The 21693-nt window shown below is 38.2% G+C and overlaps 1 pseudogene; it reads left to right on the top strand.

The window, feature by feature from the left end:
* The first annotated feature begins 3025 nt into the window (after positions 1-3025).
* The window catches only part of LOC109456816 (dymeclin), a 46831-nt pseudogene continuing 28163 nt past the window's right edge, over positions 3026-21693 (top strand).

Genomic DNA, 21693 nt, shown 5'->3' with positions numbered 1-21693 from the left:
AGTGCAGAATGCTGTTTCTAAATTTCAGGACACAAAAGGGAAACTTTAATGAAACTCAGGTTTGACTCAGCTGTTCCTACATCATTCACTTGGAAGGCTCTTTCTTTGTCTCCCACTCCTCCACTCTCCTCACAGCCATCCATAGACCTTCTGGTCCCCATCTGTTTCTGAACTGCCTTCTGCATTGACAGATAATGCCAAAAGCTAACGGCAACACTTTACTCTCATGAAAAGCAGGCATAGTTCTGATCAAAAAGAAAATGCTAACAATTTTAGGGGGTGTTATTCAGATAACAGAAAGAAAGACAGAGCATCAGTTTTATATTTACTTTAAATGTGAAAACTTTAGGCTTAATTCCTTTGCTTTGACACAATAAAAGTGCGTGATGTTAAAAGCTCTATTTTTAAGGGTTAGTTGTACAAAATGATTGACAGTAACTATGTTGGTCTTCAGAAAACCTGAGTTTTAAGTTTTGGGTCTACCATTAATTGTGTGTGTGACTTTAGATGACTTAAATTCTCAAGATTAGTATAATAAATCATCTCAACTATATCCCAGCTCCAAAATCCCATGATTCAGCCAGCATTTCTCAAAGTATACTTTGGATGACACCAGCCCTCAGGATGTTCCTTCAAAATAAAAAGTATGTAAATAACTTTGAGAGACCCTGTAAATCTCTCCCCATCTCTATCCTATACCTTAGAGGCTCCCTATAGATATGAACATAATAAAGACTATGAGAAATCATATAAGAAAGGAAGAGAGGGCAAAACATGCTTAGTTTTGTCTAATTCACCATTTTCTAAATGTATCTGGCCTCAGAAGTCTTTCATTAAATTGTACCTCTTGACAATCCATAGAACAAACTTTGAGAAATATTGTTCAATCTGTTAGCAAAAATGTTGGTGTTTGAAAATTATTCTTAAGCAAATGGAGTTATTAAAAATTGGAAGGAGGTAGCGGTTTCTAGATAATGTGTAAATAACTAGGAAAAGAGCTAGCATTTTGTGAGCCAGTCAGTGCTAATCAAGTGAAAGAACCTTAAGCAGATCCCTTAATGAAGTATTAAACTGTTAATCAGAGTCATACTCTTTTCAAGCTGGAATGATTGGCTAGGAGCAGGGAAGCATTTCCAGGAGATAAACCTGCCACCTTCCACTTTGCAGTTAGCAGTGATCCAAACTCTGTAGTGTGATTGACCCCCTGCATAAATACCTTCAGACCACATACAGCGAGATGTAAGTGGGTCAGACTTTCTTTTCTTTTAACATTTCTATTAAAAGATTCTATACGGTGCCAGATGGGCACTGGACTTATCAGAGTGAACACTTCATAGACTGTGTAGATGTCTGACTAATACACTATACATCTGAAGCTGAGGTAGAATAATATTGAATGTCAACTATAATTATATATATATATATATATATATTCTTACAATTAAGTATGTGACTTTGTTGCAACAATGTTGCTAACCTTTTTTGCTATCACAGGGATTATTCATTATGAATTTGTACCAACCTGACAAACAGTTAACTAAGTTTACTGTTTGGAAGTGCTGAAAAGGCTGTGTGAAAAAGTTAGACAACCTGAAATTTTCACCAACAATTCATGGCTCTTGTGTCACGACAATGCACCAGCTCACACGGCACTGTCTATGAGGGAGTTTTTAGCCAATAAACAAATAACAGTATTGGACCACCCTCCCTACTCACCTGATCTGGCCCCCAATGACTTCTTTCTTTACCTGAAGATAAAGAAAATATTGAATGGAAGAGATTTTGATAACATTCAGGACATCAAGGGTAATACGAGGACAGCTTTGATGTCCATTCCACAAAAAGAGTTCCAAAATTGCTTTGAAGGGTGGACTAGTTGCTGGCATCAGTGAATAGCTTCCCAAGGGGTGTACTTTGAAGGTGACCATAGTGATATTCAGCAATCAGTTATGTAGCACTTTTTCTAGGATGAGTTCATGAACTTAATTCTCAGACCTTGTATATTGGGGTGACAAAAAAACTGTATATAAGTGGACACTTCAACTTTGCTCAAGCAGTAGTTCACCATAATCAGAAGTGTCTGGACACTGATGGTAACCACTGTGAGTACCTCTTGTAATTGCAGAAGTCAAACATGACTTGTTTTCATCTTTTGTTATCAGTATATATTGAGTATTACAATTTTAATAGTTTTTTCCTTTCTTAAAATGTGTATACATTGTTTTGGAACCCTCTGTAGTTATTACAATATTATTAACTATATTCCTTATTCTATACCCTACATCCCATGACTACTTTGTAACAACCAATTTGTACTTCTTAATCCCTTCCCCTTTTTCACCCATCTCCAACCCCCTCTTGTCTGGCAACCATCAAAATGTTCTCCGTATCTGTTAATTCATTTCTGTTTTGTTTGTTTGTTTATTTTGTTCTTTAGATTCCACATATAAGCAAAGAACCCATTCGCTTCCATGTCTGAGCAATATTCCAGTGTATGTATCTACTACCTCCCTTTTATTCATTCATGCATTGACAGACACCCAGGCTATCTCTGCAACTTGGCAATTATAAACAATGCTATAATGAACATATGGATGAGCAAGTGTCTTTTAAGTAGCATTTTGAGTTTCTTCAGATAAATACCCAGAGATGGGATTACTGGGTCTTTCTTTGTCGTTTGTTATAGCCTTTGTTTTAAAGTCTATTTTGTCAGGTATAAGTATTGCTACTCTAGTTTTTTTTAATTTTCATGAAATATCTTTTTCCCATCCCTTTACTTTCAGTCTGGGTGTGTCTTTTAATCTGAAGTGAGTCTCTTGTAGACAGCATATGTAAGGGTCTTGTTTTCTTCATGGAGGCCTGAGCAGGTGTGCACCACCCCAGCAGCAGCAGTGACCACGGCTTCTTCTGTTCCCCATCTGCCACTCACTGGTCTGTTGGTGAGCTCCAAGCAGACCTCCCGGTGGGCTGAGATGCGATGTCATGTGGAAATGAAGGTTTGACAAGTATTCTACCAGATTAGAAGATGGGATCAAACAACAGCAGAACTGTGATCTACCTAAAAATGAATACTTAAAAAAGATAGAAGGCACAGAATCTGTCTCTGAGAATGACCCATTCTGGAATCAGTTTCTTTCATTTTCTTTTCCTGCACCAACCAGCAGTACTGAGTTGAAGCTCTTGGAGAGGCAACTATTTCAGTCTGCAGGTCTTTAGTTGAAAACAATCCTCGAACAGGAAACCTTGGTGCATTAATTAAGGTCTTCCTTTCTAGAAACAAAGAACTAAAACTTTCAACAGAATGTCAGAATCACATCTTCATTTGGCAGACACACAATGCTTTGTTTATTATTTGCTATTTGCTGAAAGTGTTCATTTGTGGGATGTCTAAGGAGGAATTACAACTTCATTTTACTTATGAAGATAAATCTCCTGGTAGTTACAGTTGTGACTCAGAAGATCTTTTGGAAGAATTACTCTGCTGTTTATGTAGCTAATCTCTGATATTCCACTCTTAGATATTACATATGAAAGAAACATCAGTAGAAACTATATGAACAATGGTTGTTTTCCTTTCCTGCCAACTCTTCCACAAGGAAGTTTTGCAATAGAGCATCAGTCACAAGTATTTGATGTGAGGCCGATGTCTTCCATACACCAGCAAACTTGTGAAAATCTTATTATATAACTTTATCAGACAAGAAAAGCCACCTCCTCCAGGAACACATGTTTCCCTTAGCATCAGACAGGGGAGGATTACTATATGGACCAGCATCAGATGTAGCAACCAGACTCTGGACTGTCTTCACACTGGGCAGTGTGGGCAGCAAAGCGGCTGCTGCTCCAGAACTTTCTTCCCCTCTGACCAACCAGAGTCTCCTGCTTCTGCTGGTGCTGGCCAACCTGTGACAGATGCTGCAGACACAACAAACCCCTACCGACAGGTCATTATATCCTTTAAGAATACACCGATAAAAGTCCTTGACCCTCGTCAATTCCACAGGCTTTCCGGATTAATTTTAACAGATTATACATATCTCTATGTGAACAGCAGACATCTGATCAAGCAACTCTCCTCTTGTATACATTGCTCCATTGAAATAATAATATTAGAATATATATGTTGGCTCGCACAGATGTGGAGAATTTTGTCTCACCAATACTAGAGATTCTGTATTATGTTGAAGAAAGAAATTTACACCATGTGTATATGGCCCTTATAATATTGTTAATCCTTACAGAAGAGGATGGGTCCAATAGATCCATTCACAAAGTGATATTAAAAAATACAACTTGGTATTCAGAATGGGCTTTCACTGAAATTTCACTGGGAAGTCTCATTGGTCATAATAAGAACCATTCAATACAACATGACAAGGACAAGAGACAAGTACCTTCACACAAATTGTTTGGCAGCTCTAGCAAATACGTCAGCACAGCTTCATTCTCTCCATCAGGATGCTGCCCAGAGGATCATCAGTTTGTTTTCCTTGCTGTTTAAAAAACACAACAAAGTTCTGGAACAAGCCACACAGTCCTTGAGAGGTGCACTAAGTTCCAATGATGTTCCTCTACTAGATTATGCACAAGACTTAAATGCCATTGAAGAAGTGATTCAGATGATGTTAAAGATCATCAATTCCTGCCTGACACATTCTCTTCACCACAATCCAAACTTGGTATATGCACTGCTTTACAAATGAGATCTCTTTGAACAATTTCAAACTCATCCTCCATTTTAGGATGTAATACAAAATATTGATCTGGTGATTACCTTTTTTAGCTCAAGGTTGCTATGAACTAGAGCTGAACTGTCAGTAGAACAAGTCCTAGAAATCATCAAGCAAGGAATTGTTGCACTGCCCTACGACAGACTGAAGAAATTTCAGAACTAAAATTCAAATATGTGGAAGATGATGTATGGGATTCACAGATCTTGAGATTGACAAGCTTTATCTCCTTTACTTCCCCACCTAACTAATAAAAGCTAATGCATAGGCCTGATTCCGGGCATCCAGTCCTTGAGACTGGGGGTCCCTTGGCCCTGCTTATAATCTATTATTGGCTACTGTCTTTTCTTAACCCTGTGCCGCCCTCCTCGCTCCTTACAACTCTCATCGCGTGGAACATGACAATGTAGCAGTTTTCTATTGCTACGTAACAAATTATCACAAATTTAGTGGTTTGAAACAACACAAATTTATTATCTCACATTTGCTATAGGTCAGGAATCCAGGAATGGTGTAGCTATACTTTTTGCTCAGGTCTTCACTAGGCTGAAATCAAGGAGTCAGCCAGGGCTAGATCCTCTTCTAAGCTCATTAGTTGTGGGAAGAATTCATTTCCTTCTAGTGGTGGGACTGAGGTATCCGATTTCCAGATAGCTCTTAGCCAGGGACCATTCCCAGCTCCCAGAGGCCATTCCCAGTTCCTCACCACATGGCCTCCATAGGCAGTTCACAGCATATACGTTTACTTTCTTCCAAACCATCCAGAGCTCATCTCTCTGACTTCTTATTCTTTAGACAAAGAAAATCCTCTGCTTCTAAAGGGCTCACATCATTAGGTCAGGCCCATTCAGGATAATCTTCCTTTTGCTGAATAACAAGACATAATCATGCAAGTGATACCTCATCATAGTCATAGGTTCCAATAATAAATAAACAAAATGCAGAATTAAAAAATGGAGACTACAGAAACTTTGGAAATTTTTAAAATAAAACATTTTATGAACAAGTATCTATTAATATTTTGAAACCCAGATGAAAACATTAAATTGCTAGAAAATTTTAATGTGTTAAAATGGGTGCAAGAAAAAATAAAAAACTGGAATAAACCAAAGAGCATTAAATAATCTGAAAGAGTAGTCAAAGATGTCCCCTCTACCACAAAAAAAGAAAATACAAGCCCAAATAGTTTTGTATGTAAGTTATACCAAATTTTCAGTGAACTATTAAATTCTACATTAATACAAGTTGTTGTAGAAAACAGTAAAAGAATGTAAGCCTATCCAATCAGACTATTTTTTTATCCAAAACTAGGTAAGGACAGTACAAGAAAACAAATACATAGCTTCATCACTTAAAACATAACTACAGCCAACAGAAGTAACTAAAACAATATAGGGGGATAAAATGCAACTCTAGAAATTTTAAAGACCCCAGAAAAACTTTTACTTAATGATTTTGTTTTCTTTTGTTTCTAGCTATATTGAGATATAGTTGACATATGTCATTGTGTAAGTTTAAATGTACAGCATGATTATTTGATATATATGTATATATTTCTATATATACAAATATATACATATATAAATATATATACGTATATATAAATATATATATTTATATATGCCTATATATATTTACATATACACATATATATGTATATATGCATATATACATATATATGTGTGTGTATATATACATATACACATATATGTGTGTATATGTACATATATATGTATATATACATATATGTATATAGATATAGATGATGATATAGATATAGATATAGATATAGATATAGATATAGATATAGATATAGATAGATATATACACATATATATATCATGTTTCCCTGAAAATAAGACCGGGTCTTATATTAATTTTTGCTCCAAAAGATGCATTAGAGCTGATTATCCAGCTAGGTCTTATTTTTGGGGAAACATGGTATACATAGTGAAACGACTACCACAGTAATGTTAAGTAACAATGTTACACCTGACATACTTACCTTTTTATATGTGGGTGGTGAGAACATTTAAGCTTTACTCTCTTAGCAATTTTCAAGCATACGTACAGTATTGTTAATGATAGTCAGCATACTGCACCAATTAACAGATTCCCAGAACTTATTTATCTTATTAATGGAAGTTTATACCCTTTGGCCAACATCTCCCCATTTTCCTAACCCCAGCCCTGACAACCACCAATCTACTCTGAGTTCAACTTTTTTAGATTTCACACATAAGTAAGATCATACAATATTTCTTTTTCTCCGTCTGACTTATTTAACTTAGCATCTTGTCCTCACGGTCTATCCATGTTGTTGCAAATGGCAGGATTTCCTTCTTCCTCATGGTTGACTAACATTCCATTGGGTATAATATATATCACATTTGCTTTATCCATTCATTTGTTGATGGACACTTAGGTGGTTTCCATGTCTTGGCTCTTGTGAAAAATGCTGCAATAAACATGAGAGTGCAAATATCTTTTTGATATCCTGTTTTCATTTCCTTCAGGTATATACCCAGAAGTGGGGTTTATGGATCATAAAGTAGTTGATTTTTAATTTTTTGAAGAAACTCCAACTGTTTTCCATAGTAGCTGTTCCAATTTACATTCCTACCAACAGTGCACAAGGCTTCCCTTTTCTCCACATTCTCACCAACACTTGTTGTTTGTTCATTTATTAATGATAGCCATTCTGACAGGTGACATCTCATTGTGGTTCTGATTTCCATTTCCCTGAGGATTGGTGATGTTAAGCACCTTTTCATGTCTGTTGTCCATTTTGAAGTCCTCTTTGAAGAAGTTGTCTATTTAGTTCTTAGACTCATTGTTTTAATCAGATTATTTGTTTTTTTCTATTGAACTATAGTTTTTTATGTATATATATACTTTGTATCCCATTATTAGATATATGGTTGGCAAATATTTTCTCCCATTTTATAGGCTGCCTTTTCATTTTTTCACTTTTTCTTTTGCTATGCACAAGTATTCTAGATTGATGTGGTCTTGTTTATTTTTGCTGTTGCTGTTTGTGATTCTGGTGTCATATCCAAAAAATTATTCCTAAGAACAAATTCAAGTAGCTTTTTCCCTATTTTCCTCTAGGAGTTTTACAACATCAGGTCTTATGCTTAAGTCTTTCATCTATTTTGAGCTAATTTTTGTGAGTGATGTAAGATAGGGGCCCAAATTCATTTTTCTGCATGTGGTTATCCAGCCTTTCCAACATCATTTATTGAAGAAATGATCTTGCCCCATTGAGTGTTCTTGGCTCCCTTGTCATATACTATTATAATTGATATAAATGCAAGGGCTTGTTTCTGTGTTCCCTCTTCTGTTCCATTGGTGTATGTGTCTACTGTTATGCCAGTGCCATACTGTTTGAATTACTATGGCTTTGTAGTACAGTTTGAAATCAACCATTGGATGCTGGCTGAGTGCTTCACTGTAGATGAAGTTTTGGCAGGGATCCCTTGTCAGGCAGGGCCTTCAGCTGTACACTGCAGTTGGATGGGGCTAGACACTGTGCTCTATGTTCAAACGGAGTCACTATCAAGGTTCCCTGGTCAGATATGGCCTCCAACTATGCACTGTGATTGGTCACTGGCTGGACTCCAGCTCTGGCCAAGGCCACAGGCTGTGCTCAGCAACCAGATTCTGTAGCCAAGCAGTACTGTAGGTTTTGTTCCAAGGCTGCCCCAGCACTGTTCAACTTCCCTGGACAGGCAGGGCCAGAGCTTATGTTCCACAGTTGTGCAGAGTTACTGACATGGTTGTCTGCCTCAGTGAGGCTGCAGGATGGGCTCCATTGCTTCTCAGCGTCTCTGGCCAGTCTTCCTGGTCAAGCAGGACTAGAAAGTATTCTCAGCAGATGGGTTTCACTGCTGACTTGCTTACCTGCCCAGGTGGGACCACCAGCTTGGCTCTGCAAATGGGCAAAGCCACTGGCTGGGATCTCTGTTGAGGCACCACTGCCAATAAGAATGTGGTCCACATAGGTCTGTAGGCTGTTACTATAAGTCCCACCCTCTTCTTTACCTCTGCCTGATCCCAGGGGTCCAGATCCACCAATTCCCCTAGGGATCCCTGTGAGACAAAACCCAACTAGGCTTCCCAGGAAGCATGCAGTGAAATCTGGATGTCCACCTTGGGCACTCTTTTACTCCTAGAGAAACCATAGGCTCAGGGGGCCTTCTAGGTGTGGCACTGTGCCATCCTGGAAGAGGGACAATGCAGTCAAAATGAAAACACTCTGATCACCCATCTAATTCAGTCCTTCTTGGTCTCTGCAGTCCATGGGAGTGCTTCAGTCTCACCCTCAGGGTCTGGGATTTTCACAGTGTCTTGTCTATAGATGGTTGTTAGCTAGTCTTTCTGTGAGGGAGAAGGAAGTTGGGGACTACCTATTCTACTATTTTGATGATGTTCTGTGTTTTGTTAATTTAAGGAGAACGTCAGCAAGTTGATTAAAATATCAATAGCCTTTCATATCTGTAGACAAAATATATAACTGTATTGCTTTATTTTGATGGGCATGGAAATGACCTTATGTAACCAATATCTCCCCATCAACTGTGAAATTCTAGAAAAGTGCAATAACTACCTTACAGCATACTTTATTACATAGAAGGATAACATACAGCTAACATAAATGAATGAAAAGATTGGTTTATTACACTCATTCCACTTATCCCAAAACCATCCATTTTCCATTGGGTAAAATCCAAGGAAATGAAATAGAAAAGGGCATTGAGAGCTTAGGCTTTGTTCCCAGAAAGACTGGATGCTGCAGTGAGGTCAGCCGTCCTGCGCTGCATCCCTGGAGTGACTATCCTGCTGACTATGCTGCAGACTGACCCTGCTCACATTCCAGAAATATTAAACCACTAAAACACATTCATCACCTTCTACCAAAATGGCTTCTACCAAAATGCTTAAATGCCACGACTGATTTTTTTTTTTTATCCTAGTCTGAGTAATTCTAGTTTTTAAGGAGGAGAGAAAGCAGTTTTCTAAGATGTCATTCCATAAGAAAGAGCATTATACGTCCCTTTCCTGTGTCCAGAAAAAAGTGGAGTGTGTACTTAGATTAAATATCGGACTACATCCTGATTGCTGGCACCAAATGGTAATTCTTTGGAAAAGATCTTATTCAATTGTCTTTTTTCAGGGGTAATAACTTTCAAAATTTAATGAAGCTAATTCTTCAAGAAAGAAGGCCAAAACAAATCTGTCCTGCCAGGCAGACAAAGATGAATTACTCAAACCACTCCCCTCTACACACACACACACACACACACACACACACACACACACACACGACCAGGGACTCTATAACAGAGCATGCTCCTGGCACAACCCACAAGCCACACAGTACAGAGGAGTCCGGAAGGCACCAAGGTTTGGGGCTGCCAAACCACATCTTAAGATTTTCTAGTTTATTCTCCAGTTTCTTTCCACCTTTCAGGTAGAGGCCAAGGGAAGAGTGATCAGTTGAATGATGTTTAAAACAAGGAGCACCACTGCTAGAACAAATGAACTCTACTCCTCATCTGGGTAGAAAAAAACTTTTTTCCCTAAAGCTTATAGGGCGTTAGTGTTCTGTTGTAAAAAGAAAAGAATTAAGAAATCTTGACAAAAAGAATCAATGGCAATCTTAAGACCATTTCATTCTCATTTCCTCAAATATGTTTTTGGAAATATCAATACAATTTTTACACAAATCGTAAGATCCATAGAATTGTATGGCAGGAAGTAGGCCAAATCGGAATATTTTATAAATAAGGAAACTACAGAAAAACTCATAAAAAGTTTCCTGTTTGGAGGGGCGGGGCAGAGCGAGGTCTTAAACCCACCTGTTCTGACAACCAATCCAGAATTTTTTCACTCGACTATGTTACTTTTCTAATAATGATACATATACATATTTTTGAGGATACATTTTAAGGAAATCTCTTTAAAGTCATCATGTTTTAGTTCACAACCAAGTAATTTTGCTGAACAATTAGAACACAATCTGTGTCTCTCTATAAAACCATCAATGGTATTTATAGCTGTACTTAAATAAACACAGCAGGAATAAATGATAATTAACTAATCAGAATTTCCTGCCTGGATTTGTACTGTAAAGCCAATTTTATTTATTTATTTATTTACTTATTTATTTATTTAGATAATCACATAATCAATTATGTGATTATAAAATAACATAATCAATTATGTTAATAAGCATAAATGTTAATAATGCTTATTAACATTTAGAAACATAAGAAAGATGAAAATTCATTTTCTCAAATGGTGAATGTAATACCACAGAGAAAGTAGAAAGGACTAGTACCTATAAAAGTGAATTACCGCTGTCTAGAGTCCCTCTAAGGTAAACATCATTTCACATCTTTGTCATGCTGCTGTCACAATCCACGACAATGCCACTGTAAATGCTTTTCTAACTACTCCATTCATTAAGCGTTGCCATTATTTTGTTTATTCATTTGTGATAGATTTTAAAAGTGAAGGAGGAATAAATTGCCTGCATCTATAAATGAAGCATTGGCCTTCCACTATCTTCCACTTCAAATTCGTCTGTTAGCACACTTATCAAACCTAGTTTCGGTGCCAAGATCATAATCATATAAAACTAAAAGCAATGGCCTGCAGCTAGAAAGGAGAGCAACAGCAACTTTTTCTTTGACTTAGAGGCATGAGTTCTGATTAAAACAAATGATAAAAAGAAAAAAAAAAGTCTTCAAATTTGGCTACAAATTTCCCTGTATGCTTGGACTAGCTAACTTATCTCATCAACTGGGGTCTGAATTAAAGGAAAATTCCTGTACTGACTAGACAGCTGTCTGTTCAACAATGAAAGCTGTTGGAAATTGTTTCCTATCTCATTTTCCCTCTAAGCGCTTCCTATAAGACTGAGCCGTAATCAGTTCATCAGCAGACATGCTTCACAATGGCTTAAAAGGATGCCCTATTTTCTTCTAAAGAGATGTTTTGACATGTCTGTTTATATGCATGCATTAAAAACTCTCTGTTCCTTCTTATTTCCTCTCACAAAGAGCTCACAGAATTATAGAGGCCCCTTGGGACCATCAGTACTCCAACTATGCCACCTGACAGTTGAGAAAACTGAGATAAAGAGAGCCTTACACCTGGTCCATTGTTAGTTCCCCAACATTTTATTGCTTTTTCCCATTCTCATTACTAACCACAATAATTTATGGTCATCCGGTAATAACATAACTATAATAAAAATAGCTCAAGTTTCACTACCTTACAAAAAATATATACTCAAGCAGCTCCAATTCTTACCCAAATGGTCCACTATTAAAATATTTAACAATAAAATTTTAAGTCAAGAAAATAGGTGAATGTCTCCTTACAGCTAATTTTGAATGCACGCAATTCATTTGTTTGTTTATTTAACCACCTAAGATTCTAGGAGTTGGCAACCTTACTATGAACAAGAGAGTAGATCACTCAAATATCAGGCAAATTTATATAGGAATTTGTATCATTTCAACTGATGCCAAGGACCAAACAGAAATAAATTAGCAATGTAACAGAAAGTGACTGTTTCACGGCTATGGAAGACTGAGTGGACAGGAAGGCCTTTCAGAGAAAATGACATTTGCCCCCAGACCTGAATGCCGGCAGGACAAGCACTTCAGCAGAGACAGCAGGGCAGGCAAGGTTTGACCTGTGAGATGGCACATCTGCCCTTCTCTCCAAGTAGCTTTTCTTCAAATGGCTGGACATACGACAAACTCTACTCCTCCAGGCTGCCTCGGGGCAAAATTGGGTGCAGGTGAAATTTGTCCTGGGCGTCTGAAGTCCTTCCACTCATCCTGTCTTCCCTCTCTATCCTTTATTGATTTCTAATCGTGTATTCCCAAATTACTTATCACCGTCTTTCCATTTCTACCACCCTGAATGCAAGTTACACTACAACACAATACTTTTCTAACCATTCTACTGAAAACCCCACGGCCGGAAGACATGAACCCATGCACGTGGGACTCTGCATGTGTCTATGTTGTGTGCTACAAGGCAAATATGAAAAATACAAGTTATAGGTCAAGTTCTCCAGAAATGTATGGTCCAAATAGGAAGAATCAATGCACAAATAGCTGCCAGAGATTCCTCACAAAGACGTGCATTAACCGTGTGATCGAGACTAACCACATAGTTAAGTCACATTAACAGAGGTTTCTAAAAAGGAAACATCACCGTGGGTAGATAATGGCTGATTAACCTAGACACATTCTTTTGACCATGTGTTTTTCAATTCTGTCTTACATCCTCAAAGATGAGAATCACATCTAATAATTCTGTATAACTTTAAACCCCTCTTACAGTTTTCAACATCATAGAGGTTCTTATTTATTAACTAAATAATTTTGAATAAAACTAACTTGATATTAGAACAGGTTATCCAAGAATTTCATCAGTTTCACATGAGAGCCATACTTAATCTTAAATAATGAGGAACAAATACCGATAGCATTAGGGCATAATATATTTACACTAACATTTGCTTACAAAGTACTCTGTTACAATTACTTTATTAATCCTTACACAAACTCTTAAGTAGTCATTATCATTCCATTTTACAGACGGGAACTGAAGCTTAGAGAAATCCTTTGACTGCCCAAGATAAAGGCAGACTTGGGCCTTCGTATTCTGAGTTTGTTCTTTTCAAGGTATTGAATCATGACATATTGCAACTTATCTTTCTAGGTACAATACATGCTGAGTTAGTCAGATAAACCATAAAAAGCAGTTGTTAAGAGTGGATAGGGGAAGTGCATTATTAGATATAACCAAGAAGAATTGGGATAAAACCTCACAGGCAGAGAGTCAGAGCCACAAAGACTAGCAAATAGCACACAAAGCTTATAACACAGCCTGAAGAGGCAGGTTTTATAATTTTCCAAACTTATTTCAAAGTATCATTAAAATTCTCAACTGGACAAATTAAAAAATTACCAAACGTCATTACAGAGAGTGGTGTGACCACCAGCAAGACATTTAACTGCCTCCAAAGAGTTTCATTATAGAATGAGGGAGGTTGATGGACCAATCACTAATTCAATTTTCGCTCCATAATTTTATGATCAATCAACTTAGCACAACTGAATTCAAGAATGTTCCCTTTGACCTTCCAGTAATTCATCAAAATGACCAACACAAAGGAAGAGAGGAGAGGCTCCCGTTCTGTGTTCTCTAGGCCTTTTAGAAAACATGGAGTTTTTCCTTTGGCCACATACATGTGAATCTACAAGAAAGGTGATACTGCAGACATCAAGGGAACGGGCACTGTTCAAAAAGGAATGCCCCACACACGTTACCATGGCAAAACTGGAAGGGTCTACAGTGTTACCCAGCATGCGGCTGGCACTGTTGTAAACAAACAAGTTAAGGGCAAGATCCTTGCCAAGAGAATTAACATTCGTATTGCGCATATAAAGGACTCTAAGAGCCAAGATAGCTTCCTGAAATGGGTGAAGGAAAATGATCAGAAAAAGAAGGAAGCCAAAGAGAAAGGTACCTGGGTTCAACTGAAATGCCAGCCTGCTCACCCAGAGAAGCACACTTTGTGAGAACCAAGGGAAGGACCCTGAGCTGCTGGAGCCCATTCCCTATGGATTCATGGCATAAGTGTAAAAAAATAAAAGATCTCTGTTAAAAAAAAAAGAATGTTCCCTTTGAAAAGGAAGGTAGGAAATAGGTGGGAACTCTCTTTTAAATGCATTAAATGTACTAGAAGTAAATAAGTGGATAAGCCACAACTATTTACGGAAGCTGGGATTACATATGATCTAATTTTCCTTTGCTTTCTTCTTATTCTTCCTCTTCATAATTTTGTTTATTTTCTATATTTTAATAATACACATTTATTACTTTCATAACATAAAACATCTTTCAAAAAAAATAAAGCTTTGTTGATGAGTATGTGCAATAATAATGGTAAGACCCTCGAGATTGCCTTTTCTTTGTGGATCCTGTCAGCCCAGCGTTTCAGAGGGGCCCATTTGTCTCAAGTCCAGCTTCCACTCTGGAATTTAAGATAAACTCACTACTTGCAGCATTTCTAAGCTATATGAGGTATTTCTTTTAAAATAAATATATTATATATTGAAAAATGCAATAAGCAATAAACATGGCGGTAAACTACACAAAGAGCATTAAGTGGAACTATGAAAAGCGGTTGGTTGGGAACGGAGTTAAGGACAAGAAGCTGACTATGTAGTCTGTTCCCCCTGGAAGAAGTCAAGGGCTATGGATCTTAACTGCCCAGATGCAAACCACGCACTCTGAGCAGAGCATTTAGACTTGTTTAAAAGTGCCTGGTCAGGAACTGAACTTTGAAAGAGCCTTTGATGAAACTTGGCTTGGCTTTCTCAGGTCTAGGAAAGTGGCATCTGGGGCTGTTTACACAGATTGGAATAAGGAGCTATTTACATTTCAAATACATATTTGCCTTTGAAAGAATCAACTTCAGATGGTTTGAAGGTTTTATTTGGAGACCCAGTCAAAAGAGCACTACCATCATCCTCCAGTTTTACTGTCACAGGCAGTGGTGTTTCCATAGGTATCTAGTGTCAGAAGGTCACCCAAAGAGTCAAACATCATGCAAGGGACAGTTGCTCACAACCAAGAATTGTCTCTCCCAAAATGCCAATGGCCTAAGTAAAATAAACCTGTCAAAACAAGACAAACACTTATTATTCCAGTTATATGAGATACCTAGACTAGTTAAATTCATAGAGACAGAAAGTAGCATGGTGGTTGCCAGGGGATGGCAATGGAGAAAAATAGGAAGTTTTCATTTTATGGGTACAGAGTTTCACTTTTGCAAGATGTGAAGAGTTCTGGAGATGAACAATGATGATGGTTGCCCAAGAATGTATTTAAGACATGTATTTAATACCACTGAACTGTACACTTAGAAATGGTTAAGATGGTAAATTTATGTTATGTGCATTTTATCACAATTAAAAATAATTTTTAAAAATCCATTCAGGGTGACCAGTTAGCTCAGTTGGTAAGAGTGCACTGCTACTAACACCAAGGTTGCCGGTTTGATCCCCATATGGGCCACTTTGAGCTGCACCCTCTTAAAAAAAAATGCAATTGAAATACACTGAATCCCAGCCCAATCCCGAATCTGCCAAATTGAACATCAGAGCCAAAGTACAGACTCCATTCTCATGATCAATGTGCATTAACCAGGGGCAGAGTTCTATCAGTTAGTGGTCATACAAGGCCCAGTGCCAAATAGGCTAAAGTCCCGTGAAATATAAACAATAACAAACTAGTACAATTCAAACCCTTGTGAGATATATGAAGAGACTTCACTCCTTTTGGTCTAAGAAATCAGAGAAAACCTCATTTGGTTCCAAATGTGATTGTGTATATAAATGATCTTTTTAAAGCATAAAATAATATATAGACAAGGTATCATACTGCTTATTCAATACAGATCCTCCATTCTGTTCCTCCAAATTAAGACATTCTACCACAAGCAGAATTGAAAGGGCTTTAGCAGGCCTAAGTTTCTCAGAACACAATAGTTACTATATATTAAGGAGAAAAAAACGCATTAATTTTGCATGGTAGCAAGCACTATCTACTTTGGTGTTTAGACTCTTACAAATCAGTAAGGAAAATATGACATGCCTATGGTAAAATGGGAAGGGACTCTAACAAGCAATTTTCTAAATATATACAAAGCAGCATACAAATATATGGGAAAGTGTTCAATTTCATTAGTAATCCAAAAAGTGCTAATTAAATAATTAAGATATGTAAGCTTATTGGCAAGATTAGAAAATATGTGACTCGACTAGTGGCCCTTCTCTTTCCTTCCTTCAGATGAAAACAGGAAAATTAACTCCTTGACTAAGAAATATCCTCGCTAGAACCGTGATCTCACAGATTGCCTTTGTAGATGCAAAGAAAGAGACAGAAAAGAGAATTAGAGTCTTTCCTATTCCTGCAGTCCCTAAGGTGCATGACCTGGAAACATAAATAAAAAGAACACTATCCCACACAGAAAGAGAGAAACAGCTTGCAAATTATAAGACAAGAAAACAATGTCATCCTCTTTAGAAGTTTAGACCTTCCGGTGCCTGAGAATTAAAGCCTGGCCTTGGAAGATATGTGAGTACGTCCTGAGTTTCACAGGAGTAATGGTAACAAACTAGGCTTCCAGCTCACTCACCATCCATCACAAAGGACACCAACGCTAGAGAGTGGGACCCTCACCCACTCTGGACCCACTGAGAGACGTGCTCCAAAGCCTCTCAGGAAGAAAGGGCTTAACTTCTTTTATTTGCCCTTCGGACTTTGGAGAAAATCCATTACTAAATACGTAATTTTTCTTTCCCCTTTTTCTTGTTTAAATTCCCTTTCTTAAAAATTGCCTGAGCCCTTAAATAAAGAAAATTGAAAACACCTGAACAATTGGTTTGGTGGTTTAGGGGAGACTGAGGCACAGGATGTACACGAAATGTCTCCCTGAAGCCTGCAGGGTAGGGATGGGATTCAGCAGCCTGCCAAGGGGATCATGTCTGAAAGGTCCAGCCAGAGGCCAACAGTAGGAAGGTCTCACCTACATTGCAAATTTCCTTTTGGCAGGAACTAGATCTTCTCTATTTTTGGATCTTGTTCAGCATTAGACCCAAGCAACGCACAGTTCTTCCTGGGTGCACATTGGTGGTTGCTATCAAATGGCATTTTCCTTTAAATAACACAAAAAGTGACCCTTGTTTTCCTCCAGATGTTTCTCTTATAACAAGGAAGATCCTTGTTATAAGAGTTTAGTGAAACATTTTATTAACTGAAATATCTCAGTGATGGGTTACAAATGGCCCTGGGGGCAGAAGTGGGAAAGTCCCCTGAGACAAAAATGTCTCATCCCCATTTCTTCTGCATTGAATTTCATGGGGCCCAGTTTCATCCAGGACACCTTACATCACTTGTGGATTGTAAGGCTGTGTTTCATTAGGAAATGGCCAGGAATTTATGTCAATCTGGATTCTGGTCAGATCGTAGAAGCCAAGTGCTGACAGTGGGTGAGACACTTTATGCCCAGCTCTCCTGAAATGAAAGAAAACAGCTGTGTTTGTAGAGCACAGGTGGACGTCATTAACATGATGGCCAAATATTCATTGGACAAAAAGTAATTTCTCTCCCCTCACAGGAGGCAAGGAGATGAGTCTGTCAGGGAATGCTCTTTAAATTAGAGCCTAGAAATTTGGAGAAATTGAAAAATACTATTGTCTCCCTAGAGTCCACAAGACTTTAACAATGACACATCTAGGGGCTTCGATGCCATTCGGTTTTCAGAAATAAGTGGAACCCCCTGATGTAATATTTTCCTCTATTTAAAATGTTAGTGATGTGTCAAGATCACTGTCTTAGCACCAGATGTCTAGATCTACCTTCAGGATGGATCATATCTCAGGCCCAGAGGGCAACTACTGGAGAGAGAAAAACAGAGGCACATTCCAATGACACACATCAGAGGAACTCAAGGCACGCTAAGAATCTTCCGTGACATCTGATACAACCACTTCACTGTCGCCCAATAAATGTTTCCTCTGGCTTCCTCGGCGATGCATCCTTCTCCATCAAGAGCCATAAGGGCAGAGAGAAAGGAATGGGGAGTATTCCCAAATCCACAGTCATGACTGCTCTGCAGGATTTTGCATCGCACTGACCCTGTCACCTATTCACTCTAATTCATGGAAATGTCTCAAAAAATATGCCTTTTGTCCCTGCCACCTCCCTGGCCTAGACTACTGGAATAGCCTTCGAAAAACTCCGCATCCACTCCAAATCAACCCTCTTATACACTTCAAATCAACTCGCATACCACATTTGCCTTTATTTTTAAAAAAAAAAGTCATTTGGACACTTCCAACTCAATAACAAGTAATTTTTAACTGATTAATTAAATAACAACAATAATAACATTGTTTGTAAAGTCCAAATGCATCATCACAATATCCAGCCTAGCCCCATGCTTCCTATCCTAAATGCCTGACCACAAACAATAGGGTTGGATCATCAGACAGAACTCACCTCAGCACAGGCAAACAGACACAGTTTGGTCTGGACAGCCTGGAGTTGGATTGGATCTCTTTAGGTATTGATGGGTTACTGGGGAATCAGCAAAGGTGAGGGTTTTCAATAAGCCTGGCCTTAAGTACATACAATGAGGGGTGAATGGGGAGAAGCCTGAGTAAAACTCCGAGCAACCTGGGCAAGGACATAGGGCCTCTGACTTGAATCAAAGAGTGAGTGATATATATAGGGACAGACTGAGCCAAATAATAGTTGAGCCCTCACAGGCAGCTTCAGGACACAGCTATAGAACTTAACCTTGAACTAGCTCATCTAAGGGAACCTGTGGGAAGAGGGAGTGTGCCATAGGTGTGCCAACCAAAGCCAGTGAGCAGGAATGTACCCCATGTGCTCAGTTGTAGGTAGAATAGATTCTTTCCCAGTCCTTTAGCCTCCTGTGTTTCTCAGCCAGTTCTGCGAGACAGCTGAGCTGTATATGTGCTACTCAGTGTTCACAATTTAACTCTCGGTGTTCTAAATTTAACTCCTGTGTCGAGACTATGTAAGAAGCACTAGACTGGTGCATAGAATTTCATTTTGCATTTCCAAGGAGGGAGCTATAGCATCACCAACTTCATATTTTTTCAATCTGTCTACAGTCAGTCACCCACTAGCAAGGGCTATCCAATAGGTTCTAGAACTAAGCACACAGGAGAAAGAAGCCTTCCTCAGGAGCAGATTTTACAAGCCTAGGTAGTTCCACACAAAGAGATAGTGGTAACAGCCAATAGAGCACAGGACCAAAATGGCTATGCCAAAGAGAGGATAGTAGGGGTGTCACCAATGCAAATTTCTAAACTTTGAAAGAAGGTAGCATTGTCTCAAGTACCACCTTCTAAGAATGGAAACAGGATGGATTATTTTCCCCCAACCAAAACTGGTGTGAAATTTCTCCCAGTTGATTTTAAGTTCATTCATTGTGTTTCTGAACAACTGGCACTGATTGACATCCTAGAGAAACTAAAACCAAGTTTGATTGGTCAATTGTTATTGTTTTGTTTTGTTTTGTTTTGTTTGTCTGCATTCTTTGCATCAGATACTACTGAGTTCCTTCCATCACATTTGACAACTGTGTACTGGGTCCTGAGAATATAATTTACCTAAGTTACTTGCTGAAGTTGTTGGGTGTGGGACCAGTGCTCTGAGGTCCTATTGACTCATTCAATTCTTTTTTTTTAATTAAAGTTTATTGGGGTGACAATTATTAGTAAAGTTATATAGATTTCAGGTGTACAATTCTGTATTACATCATCGATAAATTCCATTGTGTGTTCACCACCCAGAGTCAGTTCTCCTTCCATCACCGTATATTTGATCCCTTTTACCCTCATCTACCACGCCCTCCCCCTTTACCCTCTGGTAACCACTGAACTATTGTCTGTGTCTATGAGTGTTTGTTTCTCATTTGTTTGTCTTGTTCTTTTGTTGTTTTTGGTTTATATACCACATATTAGTGAAATCATATGGTTCTGTTTTTTCTGTCTGACTTATTTGGGAATGCAGACTGGTGCAGCTACTATGGAAGGCAGTGTGGAGGTTCCTCAAAAAATTATGAATAGAATTACCGTATGACCCAGCAATCCCTCTCCTGGGTATCTACCCAAAAAACCTGAAAACATTTATCCATAAAGACACGTGTGCTCCAATGTTCATTGCAGCTTTATTTACAGTGGCCAAGACATGGAAACAACCAAAATGTCCTGTGATAGATGAATGGATAAAGAAGTTGTGGTATATATACACAATGGAATACTATTCGGTGGTTAAAAAAGATGAAATAGGACCATTTGTGACAACATGGATGGATCTTGAGATTATAATGCTAACCGAAATAATTCAGACTCATTCAATTCTTTTGAAAGAAGTTTATCAGAGATTTGGTGTCAGAGATTCTGAAGTCCCGAACCAGTTATACTCATTCATGTGAATGACACATAAGGTCTAGATGCCCACACAAGGGCCAAGACCCTCTAGCATGGGAAATGGGAAGGATTGTGATTTATTTATACTTTTAACTCACAAAGGCAAGAGAATCTGATTTTGGACCTTAATTTCTTTTGATGTGGGTCTATAATTTCTCTCAGGGAGTTTTATAAGAGCAAGAGTTTAAATTTGGACTTTGAACATCTCTACATTGTTGTGGAAAGAACAAAATTAATACCCGCTTTAGAGGCACAGGATTTATGCTGGGTTTTATTTTTGGATTTATTTAATAATCCCATTTAATTTCACTGAAACTTCAACAGACAGTGATGGACCACATGGCTGGATATAAATTGGAAGGGGAATAAGACAGGGAAATGATTTTCATCCTTGGACACAAAGTTGTATTTGTGTTTATTTGGTTAATATATATTTTAATCCACTTCTGTACCTTCTGGGTCAAAATTTCTATTGCTCACCAGTGGTCCCAGAATGAGATCTAAAGGAGCAGTGGTTAGTATTGAGGGGTGGCTATGTGAAAGTAGGATCAGGACTGCCCTGACAAATAGTAGATTTTCTCACTCAAAGGGGGTAACTATGCCCCAAATGACCTTGAGCTTAATGATTAAGTCCAATGATCAAGAGAGCACAAAGAAGCAGAAAATTGGGGTGAATATTTTCTCCACACTCCTTTTGTTTCCTTCCAGGTGGAGGGAGCAAGTCTACTGGAGTCATACTTCTGACCTCCTGCTGCCGCTTTCCTCTCTCGAAGCAGATGAGATACAATGACTTATGTGATTAGCAAATTTGGGGAGCATGCCCAGATCAGTTCATTCCCTGTCTTACAAATAAGCTGTCCATGGACATCATCCATTGTGCTATTCCTCCATGGGGTCAC

Source organism: Rhinolophus sinicus, linkage group LG05 (assembly GCF_036562045.2).
Source record: "Rhinolophus sinicus isolate RSC01 linkage group LG05, ASM3656204v1, whole genome shotgun sequence".
Classification (NCBI taxonomy): Eukaryota; Metazoa; Chordata; class Mammalia; order Chiroptera; family Rhinolophidae; genus Rhinolophus; species Rhinolophus sinicus.
Note: the sequence above shows the minus strand (reverse complement) of the source record. Positions and strands in the feature narration are given on the sequence as shown.